Below are 17804 nucleotides of genomic sequence, written 5' to 3' on the forward strand. Positions count from 1 at the left end.
ATATATATCCTGTGTCCAGCCAGTGTGACATAAATATTATCCAGTGTCTAGTGTGACGAGCGACATATATCCACAGTGTCCATTGTGTCGACATATCCAGTGTGTCCAGTGGGACATTTATCCAGTGTTTACTGTGACGACAATTATCCTGTGTCCAGCCAGTGTGACATAAATATTATCCAGTGTCTAGTGTGACGAGCGACATATATCCACAGTGTCCATTGTGTCGACATATCCAGTGTGTCCAGTGGGACATTTATCCTGTGTTTACAGTGACTACATATATATCCTGTGTCCAGCCAGTGTGACATAAATATTATCCAGTGTCTAGTGTGACGAGCGACATATATCCACAGTGTCCATTGTGTCGACATATCCAGTGTGTCCAGTGGGACATTTATCCAGTGTTTACTGTGACGACAATTATCCTGTGTCCAGCTAGTGTGACATAAATATTATCCAGTGTCTAGTGTGACGAGCGACATATATCCACAGTGTCCACTGTGTCGACATATCCAGTGTGTCCAGTGGGACATTTATCCAGTGTTTACTGTGACGACAATTATCCTGTGTCCAGCCAGTGTGACATAAATATTATCCAGTGTCTAGTGTGACGAGCGACATATATCCACAGTGTCCATTGTGTCGACATATCCAGTGTGTCCAGTGGGACATTTATCCTGTGTTTACAGTGACTACATATACAGATGTGGCCACGTACATCTTGGTTTTACTGCACCATGTATGGTGCAATATGGCACACCTTGGACTCTGCAAAAGTCCCGCTTTGTGATTTTTCTAAAAATTTGCTTCTCTAATCTATCACTTTATACAAGTTCTACTGCTTCAGAAATTTTTTAGACTCAATCTAGTTGCTACATTTGGAAAAACAGCTAAGCCGTGTTTTACATGTTGTGACAAATTGAGAAAAAAAGCCAAGATGTATATGGACACATCTGTATATCCTGTGTCCAGCCAGTGTGACATAAATATTATCCAGTGTCTAGTGTGACGAGCGACATATATCCACAGTGTCCATTGTGTCGACATATCCAGTGTGTCCAGTGGGACATTTATTCAGTGTTTACTGTGACGACAATTATCCTGTGTCCAGCTAGTGTGACATAAATATTATCCAGTGTCTAGTGTGACGAGCGACATATATCCACAGTGTCCACTGTGTCGACATATCCAGTGTGTCCAGTGGGACATTTATCCAGTGTTTACTGTGACGACAATTATCCTGTGTCCAGCCAGTGTGACATAAATATTATCCAGTGTCTAGTGTGACGAGCGACATATATCCACAGTGTCCATTGTGTCAACATATCCAGTGTGTCCAGTGGGACATTTATCCTGTGTTTACAGTGACTACATATATATCCTGTGTCCAGCCAGTGTGACATAAATATTATCCAGTGTCTAGTGTGACGAGCGACATATATTCACAGTGTCCACTGTGTCGACATATCCAGTGATCTTGTGTTTACTGTGACGACAATTCACCAAAATATTAATAAAATACAAACTAAGGCCAGTATTCAATGAGGAAAATTCTCCGTGCATGGAGAGAGAATTTTTCTCTCGCCATGCACTCGCCGCGGATTTCTGCATATACGCCATGTTTGCAGACACTCCGTCAGTGGATTTTATCCACTATTCAACGTGGTTTATACTCGCCGCCCCTCGCGGCGAGAATCAGCAAATCGGCGGATGAGGTGACTGGGAGGAGGGCGGGAGATATGTTTTCCCGCTCTCCTACGCAGTTATAAGCGTTTTCCGCGGCGCGTATACTCGCCGTTGGAGAACTGTAGTGGTGGAGAGCAGACTGCAGATTTCTTGGCTTTTTTGCTGGTGGACCCTTGTACCCTGAACTCAGGAGCCTTGGACCCCGGAGAAAGGACAGAGGACAGAGGACCAGGAGAGAGGATTTTGGTCTTCTTTATTTCTTTTTTTAGGTGAGAAATCTGTGTCATGTATGTCACCTGCTATGGGGCTTTCTAGAGGGGTTAGGAGTAGTGGATCGATGGATTATTTTATATTTATTTCTTTTTTATTCATGTTTCTTTTGGCTGTTAATTTCATGCTAGTCTCTGGTGGGGTCTTAGGGGGTGCTCACCTCTTGCCTCGTGCGTGGTCCTTGCTCCCCCTTGCCTAGGGTCGTTTTTTTAAAATGGTGGCTTTTTTTTTTTTTTGCAAAGTGCATTTCTGCAGCAAAGGGTGCAGCATGGCTTGTGGGGGTGGGGGTGGGTGCCCCCCTCTCCTGTGGGTGGTGTGGTAGTTTGCATGTTGCTTTTGGGGGTTTCAAATGGTTATTGCCTGGTTTTTCATGATTTTTTCTGCACCCCTCAAGTCATGCTGCATGCTTTCCTGGGGTTTAGGGGGGTGCCCACCATGCTTCGGGCGTGGTCCTGGGTCCCCCTTGGCTAGGGAGGATTTTTTTTTTTAAATGGGGCCTTTTTTTTTGCAAAGTGCATTTTTGCAGCAAAGGGTGCAGCATGGCTTGTGGGGGTGGGGGTGGGTGCCCCCCTCTCCTGTGGGTGGTGTGGTAGTTTGCATGTTGCTTTTGGGGGTTTCAAATGGTTATTGCCTGGTTTTTCATGATTTTTTCTGCACCCCTCAAGTCATGCTGCATGCTTTCCTGGGGTTTAGGGGGGTGCCCACCATGCTTCGGGCGTGGTCCTGGGTCCCCCTTGGCTAGGGAGGATTTTTTTTTTTAAATGGGGCCTTTTTTTTTGCAAAGTGCATTTTTGCAGCAAAGGGTGCAGCATGGCTTGTGGGGGTGGGGGTGGGTGCCCCCCTCTCCTGTGGGTGGTGTGGTAGTTTGCATGTTGCTTTTGGGGGTTTCAAATGGTTATTGCCTGGTTTTTCATGATTTTTTCTGCACCCCTCAAGTCATGCTGCATGCTTTCCTGGGGTTTAGGGGGGTGCCCACCATGCTTCGGGCGTGGTCCTGGGTCCCCCTTGGCTAGGGAGGATTTTTTTTTTTAAATGGGGCCTTTTTTTTGCAAAGTGCATTTTTGCAGCAAAGGGTGCAGCATGGCTTGTGGGGGTGGGGGTGGGTGCCCCCCTCTCCTGTGGGTGGTGTGGTAGTTTGCATGTTGCTTTTGGGGGTTTCAAATGGTTATTGCCTGGTTTTTCATGATTTTTTTTTCTCCTTTTCATATATATACAACAGGAATGTCGAAGCAGAGAAGAGACCTTGGCACCCCTTCCCCTCTTTTTTCCCATACAGGTGACTCAAGCCCGGAAGCGATGGTGGAAGAAACCGAGACCCGCCAGACATTGGTGAGGAATCCGAACCAGCCGGTTACGGATCATTCCGAGACCCAGGATCTACAAAGTCAACAACGAAGAAGACCTCCGGTAAGTCTAAAAATATGAAATCTTTTCTCCGCTTGACATCAAATTTTGTGCACACTTTAACTTTCGGTCTATCATTCCAATCAACCAGGCCACAGGAACCCAGGATGAAGAACAGGCCAGTGGATCCGGTGCACAACCGTCTGCACCAAAGAAGAAAAGAGGACGGAAGAAGAAGGCGACTGAGGATGGAGCGGAGGAAGAAAATACGGCCTTCACCACCAACGAGAACAATGTCCTGGTCGAGTACGCCTACAAGTACTACGACAAGCTCTTCGGAGAACGACGACAAGAGACCAGCTTCAAAGAGCGAAAGAAAATATGGACATACATTGCTGGGAAGGTACTGTTGAATAGTCTGTAATGAGGCTTTTTTACCCCATTATTCCTTTTTTTTCAATTTCACCATAGGTTACAGCTGTTAGTGGCAATCCAAAGGATGCGGAAAAATGCCACAAAAGGTTCAACGACTGCCGGCAGCAAACCAAAAAGAAGATGGGAAAGATTCGGCAGCATGCTTTTGAGACTGGAGGAGGTGCGCCATTGCCTGTGAAGTGGCTCCCTTGGGAACAAGTAGTCCAGTCCCACATGCCTTCCATCATGGTCGGAGGAGTTGCCGGAACGGTTGAGTCAAACGTTCGCCGAGCGCAACTACGCAACGAACAGGCAGATGCTATTCCTCCCCAACAAAGAAGACGACGAGAGGAAACAACAACAACAAGAACGTCTTCGCCAAGACCTCTGGAGGGTAAATATATTCGAAATGTAAGTTTATGCTTTACATTAAAAATTCTTTACAACAATTTCTCTTATACTTTTTTTCATGCAGAAGTCACTGCACCAACAACGGCAGCAGTCAACCTGGAAAGGCCATCCACGGTTGACACAACACAGGAGGAGACGTTCACCCTGAACCTTCTACCCGCCAGTCACTTTGAAAGCTCCAATGTGACTGATGAAACCTTTGCTGGATTCGAAGACAGCAGCTGTCACACTTCCCAGCCACCGGAAGGAGCAACAGGATCATCCGTCCCACAGACAGCGTACCATCATTCCAACCTGTTCATCGTGGAAGAAACAGAGGAAGAGGAGGTGGAGCTCATTAATACCCCGGCATTGGACCGTAAGTTTGATTTTAGTGTGTACACTTATTAAGATGTTCAAAAATTAAAAATCAAATTCATTAATTTCTTTTTTTCTTGTTCCAGCCGGATTGCAACTGATTGGAGACATCCAGGAACACCAGACACCATCACGGGTACAGAGAGTTAGGCAATTGGCTGCAGAGATTGAAGACAGCCAAAACCAGTACCGGGTGATGATGGAACAACGGATGCTGGCCATGGAGAGACACCTTGGGACACTGGCAACATCAATGGCCGACATCGAAAAACGCCGACAGGAGGACTGGGCAGAAATTGAGAGAAGACGCCACGAAGACTGGTTGGAATCTGAACGCAGGCGTCAAGAAGATATCAAGGGTCTTCAAGAAAGCATTACCGTCTTGGCAACAGGCATGTACAAATTGGTTGAGAATACGGCGTGTCAACGGGAGACAATGCAAAACATCTCCGCTTGCCAAACCCAAATTGCGGCAAGCTGCATGCTTATTGCTGAATGCTTGTGGACCAGAAACGAACAGGAAAGAGCTGGCCCACTAAGAAGATCGGACCCTTCAACAGCACAGCAACATCAGCCTGTGCAACCGCCCACATGGCATGGAATGTCTCAGTCCTACCAAGGTTACCCAGGACTCCACCGCCATCCACCTCCACAAAGACCCACCCATCAGATGACTGCACCTGCAAGACGGCCATCTTCAGCAACAGCCTCAAGCACTCCAGCAACAGCACAGGAGGAAGAAGACGAAGAAGACGAAGATGAGGACCAGGCCATGTGAACACGGTTGTATATTTCCATTTTATTTGTCATTTCAGGTATTCAACGGTCTGGGTGAGTGGTGTCAGCGACCATAGCTTCCTGCTCGCTGTCCCCACTCACCCGGACAGTATTCAACACGGGCCTCTCATACGCCAGTTTCCCCTTGGTGCATTTTGTTGCCAAAGGGAAACCGGCTTATTCGGCTCTTGAACCAGCGCGACTCACGGCTAAATACAGCGATTTCACTGCACTTGCCGCGGGTCTCGCTGTTTCAGGGAATTCTTGATGTCCTGTGACGGCAAGGATTTCCACATGTTGTTTTGAGTGAGTTGCCGGCACAGGGGTTAAACTGCAAGGATCGCTGGTTTTATGCAATCCTCGTTGTTTAACCCCCAAGTCAGCCGCTCGCTGCAGCTTTGAATACCTATGTGTTTCATTTCACCTTGTTATTTTGATGTTTTTATTTAACCCCTGTACCTCCCATTTGCAGCAGTGTTCTCAAAGGAGTTGGGCGTAACAGTTATGCAATGCATGCGCGTGCATGCATTGTTAATTGTTGGGATATGATGAAAGCTCCTTTTCATTGGTGGATGTCATAATGGGCCAAAAGTGAGCAATCTGATCCCACATTTTTATTTTTTTAAACAAATGTACTTGTTTTTTTACAATTTTAAAATTCCTTTCAAGTGGAATCACCATTTTGTACTTATTTTGTTTCTACAGTTATAAAGGTGAAATCTTGATGTCATAAACGATGAAGTGAAGAAGAGATTGGTGTTTGTTTCAATATTGGTGAGTAACACAACCTCCATGCCCACACCCAGCCTTGCACTTGTGTTAGCGCTTAGGCCATGGCGTTCACTTAATGCGCCTGGCCTACGTGCTAGCACAACTGCACAGCAAAAAGACACAACCTCCATGCCCACACCCAGCCTTGCACTTGTGTTAGCGCTTAGGCCATGGCGTTCACTTAATGCGCCTGGCCTACGTGCTAGCACAACTGCACAGCAAAAAGACACAACCTCCATGCCCACACCCAGCCTTGCACTTGTGTTAGCGCTTAGGCCATGGCGTTCACTTAATGCGCCTGGCCTACGTGCTAGCACAACTGCACAGCAAAAAGACACAACCTCCATGCCCACACCCAGCCTTGCACTTGTGTTAGCGCTTAGGCCATGGCGTTCACTTAATGCGCCTGGCCTACGTGCTAGCACAACTGCACTTTTGTGAAGTCATTACCATAACTAAAATAATGTTTTTTCTTTCCATAGGTAAGTACAACAACTATCCAAAGAAGAAGACAAATCTGAACACCAGCTTTATATTAAACATGTCATAAATTTTATTTATGCCAAACACTTTTTGTAACATACATTCAATAAAATTTGATTTTCAAAAGCAATTATTCTTTATTTCATAAATTAGTGTGTCCAGTGATCCAGGGCAAGTGTAAGTCCCTGAGAAATGTGTTCCTGCAATAGAAGTAAAAAAAAAGAAAATTCGGTTAGAAGCTATGTTTAATTACAATTAGAAATGACATGTTATATAAATGGTGTAACCCTTACCGTGTAAGTGCATCAAGTCCTGTGCCAGCATGCCTTTGGCAAACACCACATCTGGACCAAGGGGCATCAACTTCATTCTCCAGAGGTAACTGATGTTCCAAGCAGGTGATTAGCTAGAAGAAAAAAAAGAAGGTGTTAATAAACTTTAAACAGGGTCCCATTTCCATCCCACCTTCCCCAAGTGCTGTGCCACTCACCAGATAAGTGCATCCTGTCCTCTGCATCCAGTCCTGTGACAGCATCACTTTGGGGAACACACCACATCTGGTACTCGGCCTCTCAGCATCATTCTCCAGAGGTAACTGATGTTCCAAGCAGGTGATTAGCTAGAAGAAGAAAAAATAAGGTGTTAATAAACTTTAAACAGGGTCCCATTTCCATCCCACCTTCCCCAAGTGCTGTGCCACTCACCAGATAAGTGCATCCTGTCCTCTGCATCCAGTCCTGTGACAGCATCACTTTGGGGAACACACCACATCTGGACCAAGGGGCTCTCAGCATCATTCTCCAGAGGTAACTGATGTTCCAAGCAGGTGATTAGCTAGAAGAAAAAAAAGAAGGTGTTAATAAACTTTAAACAGGGTCCCAATTCCATCCCACCTTCCCCAAGTGCTGTGCCACTCACCAGATAAGTGCATCCTGTCCTCTGCATGCAGTCCTGTGACAGCATCACTTTGGGGAACACACCACATCTGGACCAAGGGGCTCTCAGCATCATTCTCCAGAGGTAACTGATGTTCCAAGCAGGTGATTAGCTAGAAGAAAAAAAAGAAGGTGTTAATAAACTTTAAATAGGGTCCCATTTCCATCCCACCTTCCCCAAGTGCTGTGCCACTCACCAGATAAGTGCATCCTGTCCTCTGCATCCAGTCCTGTGACAGCATCACTTTGGGGAACACACCACATCTGGTACTCGGCCTCTCGGCATCATTCTCCAGAGGTAACTGATGTTCCAAGCAGGTGATTAGCTAGAAGAAAAAAAAGAAGGTGTTAATAAACTTTAAACAGGGTCCCATTTCCATCCCACCTTCCCCAAGTGCTGTGCCACTCACCAGATAAGTGCATCCTGTCCTCTGCATCCAGTCCTGTGACAGCATCACTTTGGGGAACACACCACATCTGGTACTCGGCCTCTCAGCATCATTCTCCAGAGGTAACTGATGTTCCAAGCAGGTGATTAGCTAGAAGAAAAAAAAGGTGTTAATAAACTTTAAACAGGGTCCCATTTCCATCCCACCTTCCCCAAGTGCTGTGCCACTCACCAGATAAGTGCATCCTGTCCTCTGCATCCAGTCCTGTGACAGCATCACTTTGGGGAACACACCACATCTGGTACTCGGCCTCTCAGCATCATTCTCCAGAGGTAACTGATGTTCCAAGCAGGTGATTAGCTAGAAGAAAAAAAAGAAGGTGTTAATAAACTTTAAACAGGGTCCCAATTCCATCCCACCTTCCCCAAGTGCTGTGCCACTCACCAGATAAGTGCATCCTGTCCTCTGCATCCAGTCCTGTGACAGCATCACTTTGGGGAACACACCACATCTGGTACTCGGCCTCTCAGCATCATTCTCCAGAGGTAACTGATGTTCCAAGCAGGTGATTAGCTAGAAGAAAAAAAAGAAGGTGTTAATAAACTTTAAACAGGGTCCCATTTCCATCCCACCTTCCCCAAGTGCTGTGCCACTCACCAGATAAGTGCATCCTGTCCTCTGCATCCAGTCCTGTGACAGCATCACTTTGGGGAACACACCACATCTGGTACTCGGCCTCTCAGCATCATTCTCCAGAGGTAACTGATGTTCCAAGCAGGTGATTAGCTAGAAGAAAAAAAAGAAGGTGTTAATAAACTTTAAACAGGGTCCCAATTCCATCCCACCTTCCCCAAGTGCTGTGCCACTCACCAGATAAGTGCATCCTGTCCTCTGCATCCAGTCCTGTGACAGCATCACTTCGGGGAACACACCACATCTGGACCAAGGGGTATCCTCTTCATTCTGCAGAGGTCAAACAAGTAGCCAGCAGGTGTTCAGCTAGAAGTATAAATACAGAAGCAATCAATAACTGTTTAAATGGCACAATTCACTTCCACCTCCCCAAAGCAGACCGTTACTCACCAGGTAACTAAACTTAAGTAGCATTGTTTCATATATATGAAACTCCAAAAATCATCAAACGAACCAACAAATAACCGATAACAAATATAACGATAACCAACACGCCATGTTAACTCTGCAAAACATACAACAATCAAAAGATGAGTTTGGAAATTGACATATATAAAAATATGAATTTTTTTAGAGAGAAATATAATACTCACAAGTAGAAAAATAAGTTCGGATGAGTCGAGCTCTCGCTGTGTCTCGTTCATTCATACCGGTGTGCAAATCTGTAGAAAGGTCCCCATGCCGGAAAACCTCGGCATCTATAGTCACCGGCAAACGGTTTGCGACGCAAATGTTGTGCAACACACAACATGCATTAATAATGCCGCAAACCTTTGCTGGTGAGTATAAAAGGGTTCCACCGGTCTTGTCTAAACATCTGAACCGGCTTTTAAGGACACCAAAAGGTACGTTCAATTATTGCCCTTGATGACGTGTGAGCCCTTTGGTATCTTTCTGCAGCTTCGCCCACCGGATCAGACAATGGGGTCAGGAGCCAGTCCTTGTTCGGATAACCGCCATCACCTATGTAAAATAAAAAAAATAAATAAAAAATGCAATTCTAAAGTATTGGCTTGCAGTGAAAAAACAATGGGAAAAGCGACTTACCTAACAGCCAGCCGTCCGGCATGCGACCGTGCTCGAAATCGGCATATAAGGCAGACTGGCTTAAAATGAACGAGTCGTGGGCCGACCCAGGAAAACCCACAAGTAAATCAGTTATTTTCATTTGGTGGTCGCAGACCACCTGAACGTTCAACGAGTGAAAATGTTTTCGATTGCGAAAACATTCCTCAGTTTCACGCGGTGGTCTGAACGCCACATGGGTGCAGTCAATCGCGCCCAGTACATTTGGGAACTTCCATTTTGAATAAAAACCAAATCGGATCTCATTCCAACCGCTCTCATGATCAGGGAATTTTATAAACTGGGTCGTTAATTTGCGGAATGCCTTGATGACCTGGCCTATACAGCGCGAAAGGGTCGGCTGTGAGTAACCGCATGTTTGGCTCAAAGTGGGCTGGAAGGTGCCCAACGCAAAAAAATGCAACGCACCCAACAGTTTCTGGAAACCATTGAGTGCATGATTGCCCCGTTTCCGTGCGACCAGGTCTGGCTCCATGAGATCATAGAGCATGTGGATTGCCGCAGGCGAAAGGCGATAATTAGATATCACCTCCGCCTCGGTGAGATCACCCAGTTCACTCCTAATACGAAACTGACGTGGACGTGGGACCGAAACCCGCACTGACTCACCTAATGGAGCAATCGCCGGAACACTAGTGGCATCATCCAAATCTGAATCCTCCTCCACGCAGGCATTCATCATAAAAGTGACAATAGTGTCCCTAAAAAGCTCCATTGCTGTAGGCAGTGTTAAGTAATTGCTTTAGAAATGCAAAAAAACGCTAATTGCCCTATAAAAACGTTTCCAAACAGCAGACTGCAAAAGCTGTGTTATCTCCTCGAGGCCAAACGAAGGAGTGAGGTGGGGAGGAGATTCATGTGTGTAAAAACGTGTGGTGATATGGGTAAAAACAATGCATTCTGGGAGCTAAAAAAAAATGCATAAAAAAATTAATATATATTGATTAAACGCTAGTACAACAAAATCAACATGACAGAAACTCAAAATATATTAAATTCCACAAGCAGATTTAAAAATATAAGTGTGCAAAGTCTTATTTCTTGCTTTCAGAACAATGTTCTCCATCAAAAGCTGGCGAGAGCTGCACGGAGACGCATGGAGAACTTTACACTGAAATTTATTCTCCGTCATCTCATTGAATACACTCGTGGCGAGTGACGGCGAGAGACGGAGAATAACAATGCAAAATCCCATAGACAAGCCGCGGCGAGTGGACGCGAGAGGCGGAGAGCAAAAGATGGAGAGCTAACGATTTTTCAATGTTCTCCAACGGCGAAAAAGTCACGTTGAATAGGCTAGCTCGCCTTTGGAGAAAAAAAACCTCTCTCCACGGCGTAAAAAACACAAACTCGCCATAAATAACAGCGAATTTTCCTCATTGAATACTGGCCATAGTCTTGAAGGATGATGGAGGACGAAATAGCGGGTGTTCAGCAACATGATACAAGTGCTGAAGCTGGTACCAGCAGTCAGAATCCTGATGGCAAGGCCGATGGTCGAAGACCTAGAGGCCATCTGAAAGCAAAGCATAAAGCGAAATTTACAATGGTCCATAGCAAAAAATTGAAGACCCCTGCTGAGAAAAATATAATTGGCAATATGCCCTTTACCACACGCAGTGGGAAAGAAAGACTACGGCCTTGGCCCTTGTTTCTGACTGATGGCTCTCAGAAGAATTATGGTAGCCCTTCTGCTACTATTTACAAAAAAAAAAAAAGCGATGTTTTACGACAAAGGACAGGTCACAAATCCCTGAATAGAGTCTAAGTGTTTCCACGGATGCCATATGTGAGCCTGACCTTTCAAATACTGTTCATGAAGAGGAGGTTCAATCCACCATTTGGGTGCCCTCTGCAAGTGTGTGCAAGAGCATCCCCAGTCAAGATTTTGACCTGGTTATTGAGGATGCGTCTGAGGAATTGGATGAGGATGTGGATTCTGTTGGTGAAGCTGGCACACAGAGGGATGCGGATGATGACTATGTTGAGGATGATGTTGTTTGTTGTAAGGCACTGACGGAGACAGTTGTTGTCTGGGGTATGGAAAAGACCATTGTTATGCCAGGGCAAAAGACCAAAAAATCCACCATCGCATGTATGGAATTATTTCTACCCAAATCCAGACAACAAGGGGGAAATTTACCAATATGAAAAACCTAGTTTTTCGTATTTCCCCTCCGACTGCATACGACTGTTTCAGTCGTATGCAAAGTCGTGTTCCGGAGGGGAAATTACAAAGCAGTCAGATACGACTGCTTTGTAACCCTCCGATGGTGTAATGATTCGTATTAGCGGCACATATATACGGCCGCTAATACGAATTCGTACAGGCAGTCTGCACGGATCAGTCAGATCCGTGCAGGCTGCAGAGTGTAAAAAAATAGAAAAATTAAATAAATTAAAAAAAAAAAACGGCGTGGGGTCCCCCCCACAGCCGAAACCAGCACCAGGCTGAAGGAGCCGGGGCCGGTAATAAAAAATCAGGGAACCCGACAAATAGGGGTTCCCCGATTTTTAACAACCAGCCTCAGGCTCCAGGTCCGGGGCTGGTTCCCAAAATACGGGGGACAAAATGACTAGGGGTCCCCCCGTATTTTAAGAACCAGCCCCAGGCACAACCAGCCAGCAGGGTAATGTCACAGCCGGGGGACACTTATGATATAAGGTCCCGCGGCCAAAACATTAACCCCCTGACCGGTCAGCCTGGCGAGGGGCCCTGGGGGAGTGGAGACCCCCCCAATGAAGGGGTCCCCCCCCTCCAGGACTTACCTGACCAGGCTGAAGCCTGGTACTGTCCCCGATGCCCCTGGGCGGTGGGCCTCGGGCTGATTCAAGTGTAAAAAATAGATTAAACTATTGTTTTTTACTGTGGCACTACAAGTGCCAGCAAGCTGGGACTTGGAGAACCACAGGTCCCAGCCTGCTGGGCATTAAAGGGCCCGCTGGCACTTGTAGTTCCACAGTTAAAAAAATAGTAAACAAAACACACTGACACACATTTAAAATAAAACTTTAATACATACAAAGCCCACACATACTAATACTTACCTATCTTCTTCCCGTAGGTAGCCCTGGTCCTGTGTCGTCGTCTTCTGGTCCTGTGTCGTCTTCTGCCTCCATGTCGACGTCCCTGTCCATGTCGGTGATGGCGTCCCCGTCCGGATCCGACTAAATCCATGTGGAAGCTGTGGAAGGAAACCATACTCACCTCACCATGTACACAAACACCGTGCGGCTCCTGCTGTCCGGGCTGGTTTCGGGTGTCGGTTTGTTTTTTTGCCAAGACCCTTACCTGGACTACGTCGTGCTGGGACAGGTGAGTATGGTTTCCTTCCACAGCTTCCACAGCTTCCACATGGATTTCGTCGGATCCGAACGGGGACGCCATCGCCGACATGGACAGCGACGTCGACATGGAGGCAGAAGATGACACAGGACCAGAAGACGACGACACAGGACCAGGGCTACCTACGGGAAGAAGATAGGTAAGTATTAGTATGTGTGGGCTTTGTATGTATTAAAGTTTTATTTTAAATGTGTGTCAGTGTGTTTTGTGTACTATTTTTTTAACTGTGGAACTACAAGTGCCAGCGGGCCCTTTAATGCCCAGCAGGCTGGGACTTGTGGTTCTCCAAGTCCCAGCTTGCTGGGGAGGCTTGCTGGCATTTACGTCATTTGCAGCGCATCCATCAGAAGTTTTTGTCAAAAGAAACTGTGAACAAACCTGTAGCAGCCCGCCCAGCGTCACCATCCTGCTCAGCGGTGTAGCTAGGTGCCATGGTGCCCGGAGCAAGGGCATATTTCGCGCCCCCCCTCCCGTCAATGAATTGGGGGCATGGCTAACTTGTGTTGGCATGTTACATTTGAAATATATAAGACACTGTAACAGAATCTGCTGCACTATATAAGACACTGTAATGGAATCTGCTGCGCTATATAAGACGCTGTAACGGAATCTGCTGTGCTATATAAGACACTGTAACGGAATCTGCTGCGCCATATAAGACGCTGTAACGGAATCTGCTGCGCCATATAAGACACTGTAACGGAATCTGCTGCGCTATATAAGACACTAACGGAATCTGCTGCACTATATAAGACACTGTAACAGAATCTTCTGCGCTATATAAGACACTGTAACGGAATCTGCTGCGCTATATAAGTCACTGTAACGGAATCTGCTGCGCTATATAAGACACTGTAACGGAATCTGCTGCGCTATATAAGACACTGTAACGGAATCTGCTGCGCTATATAAGACACTGTAACGGAATCTGCTGCGCTATATAAGACACTGTAACAGAATCTGCTGCGCTATATAAGACTCTGTAACGGAATCTGCTGTGCTATATAAGACACTGTAACGGAATCTGCTGCTTTATATAAGACACTAACGGAATCTGCTGCTTTATATAAGACACTAACGGAATCTGCTGCGCTATATAAGACGCTGTAACGCAATCTGCTGCGCTATATAAGACACTGTAACGCAATCTGCTACGCTATATAACACACTGTAACAGAATGTGCTGCGCTATATAAGACTGTAACGGAATCTGCTGCGCTATATAACACACTGTAACGGAATCTGCTGCGCTATATAACACACTGTAACGGAATCTGCTGCGCTATATAACACACTGTAACGGATTCTGCTGCGCTATATAACACACTGTAACTGAATCTGCTGCGCTATATAAGACACTGTAACAGAATGTGCTGCTCTATATAAGACACTGTAACGGAATCTGCTACGCTATATAAGACACTGTAACAGAATCTGCTGCGCTATATAAGACACTAACGGAATCTGCTGCGCTATATAAGACACTGTAACGGAATCTGCTGCGCTATATAAGACACTTTAACGGAATCTGCTGCGCTATATAAGACCCTGTAACGGAATCTGCTGCGCTATATAAGACGCTGTAACTGAATCTGCTGCTCTATATAAGACGCTGTAACGGAATCTGATGCGCTATATAAGACGCTGTAACAGAATCTACTGCGCTATATAAGACCCTGTAACGGAATCTGCTGCGCTATATAAGACGCTGTAACTGATTCTGCTGCGCTATATAAGACACTGTAACAGAATGTGCTGCGCTATATAAGACACTGTAACGGAATCTGCTGCGCTATGTAAGACCCTGTAACGGAATCTGCTGCGCTATATAAGACGCTGTAACTGAATCTGCTGCTCTATATAAGACGCTGTAACGGAATCTGCTGCGCTATACAAGACCCTGTAACGGAATCTGCTGCGCTATATAAGACACTGTAACTGAATCTGCTGCGCTATATAACACACTGTTAAGGAATCTGCTGCGCTGTATAAGACACTGTAACGTTCCCCCCCCCCCATGGCATTTTGGTAGGACAAATACAGCACTGCACTTTATTTATTTATCTAGCCATACATAAACACACAGATCCAAGGACAGGGCACTCACCAGACTTTCTTACAGAGTTCTATGCCAGGGGTTACCGACAGTGTTCCCTCTAAGCTGTGCGCATGTGCGCGTGCACACAACTCGACGAGCATGCGCGCAGACATTACAACAGAGCGCACAAATCAGCAGTGGTCCCTTTTTACAGTTGTGGACTCAATTAATATGTGTTTCACCCATTAACTACATTATGTGCTGTGTTTTGAAAGTTTAAATGTTTAATATCAATTTGAAGTAAAGTTAACACAAATGCTGAACGTCATTTTCCAGTTATATATAAGTGACGCACAAAAATTTAAATTTCCTTCAAAAGTTGCACAGCCAAAATCTTTTGCCGCACACAGCCTTCGTAAAATTAGAGGGAACATTGGTTACCGAGCCCGGCGACGATCCTCTGTGTAAATCCCAAGAAGAAAAAAGCAGCCCAGTCGCAGCATAATTCCAGATATATTATAAATCCGCTTGGAGCCCAGATCCTTTCCCCAGTGATGGGCGGCGAGTGTGAGCAGCTCGCTCCAGCACTTGCGCTAGTGAATGCTCCAAAGTTTATTATTTGCAGGATTCCTGGTCTGTACCCAGCGGAGCCTCTGGGAGGGATTACACCCCTGCCTGCTAGAGTCTTCACAGCCAGGCAGAGAGCTGCCCGGCTGTATTCAGTGTCAGGACACTGAAGCAGCATCACTAGATCCCGACGCCCGGCGGCTATTTTAAATCTTGCGCTGCCGCAGTCACCTGTCGCGTCCGCAAACCAATCAGAGCTAGCTTTCGGCCCGGCAGCCAATCAGGAGACCCCACTCCTGATTGGCTGCCGGAGCGCTAATGTGCTCTGATTGATTCGCGGACCCGACAGGTGACTGCGGCGGCAGCGCAAGATTTCAAATAGCCAGGAGTCGGGATCTAGTGCTGTGTCAGAACTCAGAAAGGACACCCCCCCCCCTCTAAATCCGCCCCGGGACAGCGCTAAATAGAGAGCGCTGTCCGGCAGTCGGAGGTTGTGTCAGCGTGATATGGGCACATGAAACTGTGGGTAGGAGCGTGATAGGCTGAAAAATATCACATGGCGCATATGTGTCACTGCTAGCTGACACAACCTCCGACTCCCGGACAGCGCTCTCTGGTAACTCACACAACAACCCTTATTCCCAGCACTACCCCTAGGTAGCAGGAGGCAGGCGTCAGCACACGCTGCCCGCAGTTAGTGTATGGGGATCATGCGATCATTTGCGGAGGGGGGGCGGGCCGGTGGCGCCATTCCACCAATCTGCGCCCGGAGCATGAGCTCCGGTGGCTCCGCCCTCCCTACGCCTCTGATCCTGCTCCCCTTTCTCTGTTAAATCCAAGGGCGTGCAATCTCCTCAAACACCTGCATCATCCACATCCTCAGCTATTATGGGATTGGGAAGTAGTACTGCACCCAATGTCATGATCTGGACTGAATCCTCTCCTATCCTGGATTCCTCAGAAGCATCCTTTGCTTCTGCTGCTGCTGCTTCCAGGAAGGGGACCAGGAATGCTAGTCCTGATCACTTAGCCAAGCAACTGACTGTAAGTCAATCCTTTGCAAGGGGGACGAAGTATGCCAGCAGTCACCCCGTTGCACAGCGTATTACTGACGCCATAACAACTATGTTGGTAATAGACATGCGTCCAGTATCCGCAATTAATTCTGTGGGTTTTACCCAGTTGCTAGAGATCCTGTGTCCCCGTTACCAAATACCATCTAGGTTCCACTTCTCCAGGAAGGCAATACCCAGACTGTACACGGACATTAAAAAAAGCGTTGTTACTGTCCTTAAAAATGCCTCTGTACCCACTGTCCACTTAACCACGGATATGTGGACAAGCGGAACAGGGCAAACAAAAGACTACATGTCTGTGACTGCTCACTGGGTGGATGTATTGCCTTCAGCAGCAGCACCAACAGCAGCAGCAGCAACATCATCTCCCATTGCTATTCAGAGGCAGGCTACACTGTGTATCACCGGTTTCAGTAAAAGGCACACAGCGGAAAACCTCCTAGAAAAACTACGGGAAGTCATTGCGCAATGGCTTACCCCACTTGGACTCTCCTCGGGATTTGTGGTATCCAACAATGCCACCAATATTGTGAGTGCATTACATGTGGGCGAATTCCAACATGTCCCATGTTTTGCTCACACAGTAAATTTGGTGGTGCACCATTTCTTGAAAAAAGACAGGGGTGTTCAAGAGATGTTGTCCGTTGTTCGGAAAATTTGTGGACATTTTCGCCATTCTGCAAGTGCGTGCAGGAGATTGCAAGACTTGCAAGAAAAGCTAAATTTGCCCTGCCATCCGCTGAAGCAAGAGGTGGTCACGAGGTGGAATTCCACCCTCTATATGCTTCAGCGGATGGAGGAGCAGCAAAAGACCATCCAAACCTACACCTCGATCTATGACATAAGGAGAGGAACGGGAATGCACCTGAGTCAAGCTCAGTGGAGAATAATTTCCGTGGTGTGCAAGATCCTGCAGCCCTTTGAGGCTGCTACACGCGAAGTTAGTTCTGACACTGCCAGCTTGAGCCAGGTCATTCCCTTGATAGGCCTTTTGCAAAACCAGTTGGCGAAATTGAAGGAGGAGTTGAAGCAGAGTGAATCTGCTAAATATGTAGGACTAGTGGATCACGCTATTAGTTCACTTACCAAGGATCCAAGGGTCGTCGATCTCTTACAACTAGATCATTATATTTTGGCGAAAATACTGGATCCTAGGTT

The 17804-nt window shown here is 46.5% G+C and overlaps 1 long non-coding RNA gene across 1 annotated transcript; it reads right to left on the reverse strand.

Annotated features, from left to right (window-relative positions):
* Positions 1 to 6562: 6562 nt before the first annotated feature.
* On the reverse strand, positions 6563 to 7170 carry LOC146036582 (uncharacterized). The gene is made up of 2 exons (XR_014460865.1): positions 6810 to 7170; positions 6563 to 6716 (listed from the first exon to the last, which is right to left on the reverse strand). It is a non-coding gene; the product is annotated as an uncharacterized LOC146036582 (long non-coding RNA).
* Between the last annotated feature and the right edge of the window lie 10634 nt (positions 7171 to 17804).

This window comes from Crinia signifera, chromosome 9, assembly GCF_055691185.1.
Source record: "Crinia signifera chromosome 9, ASM5569118v1, whole genome shotgun sequence".
NCBI lineage: Eukaryota > Metazoa > Chordata > Amphibia > Anura > Myobatrachidae > Crinia > Crinia signifera.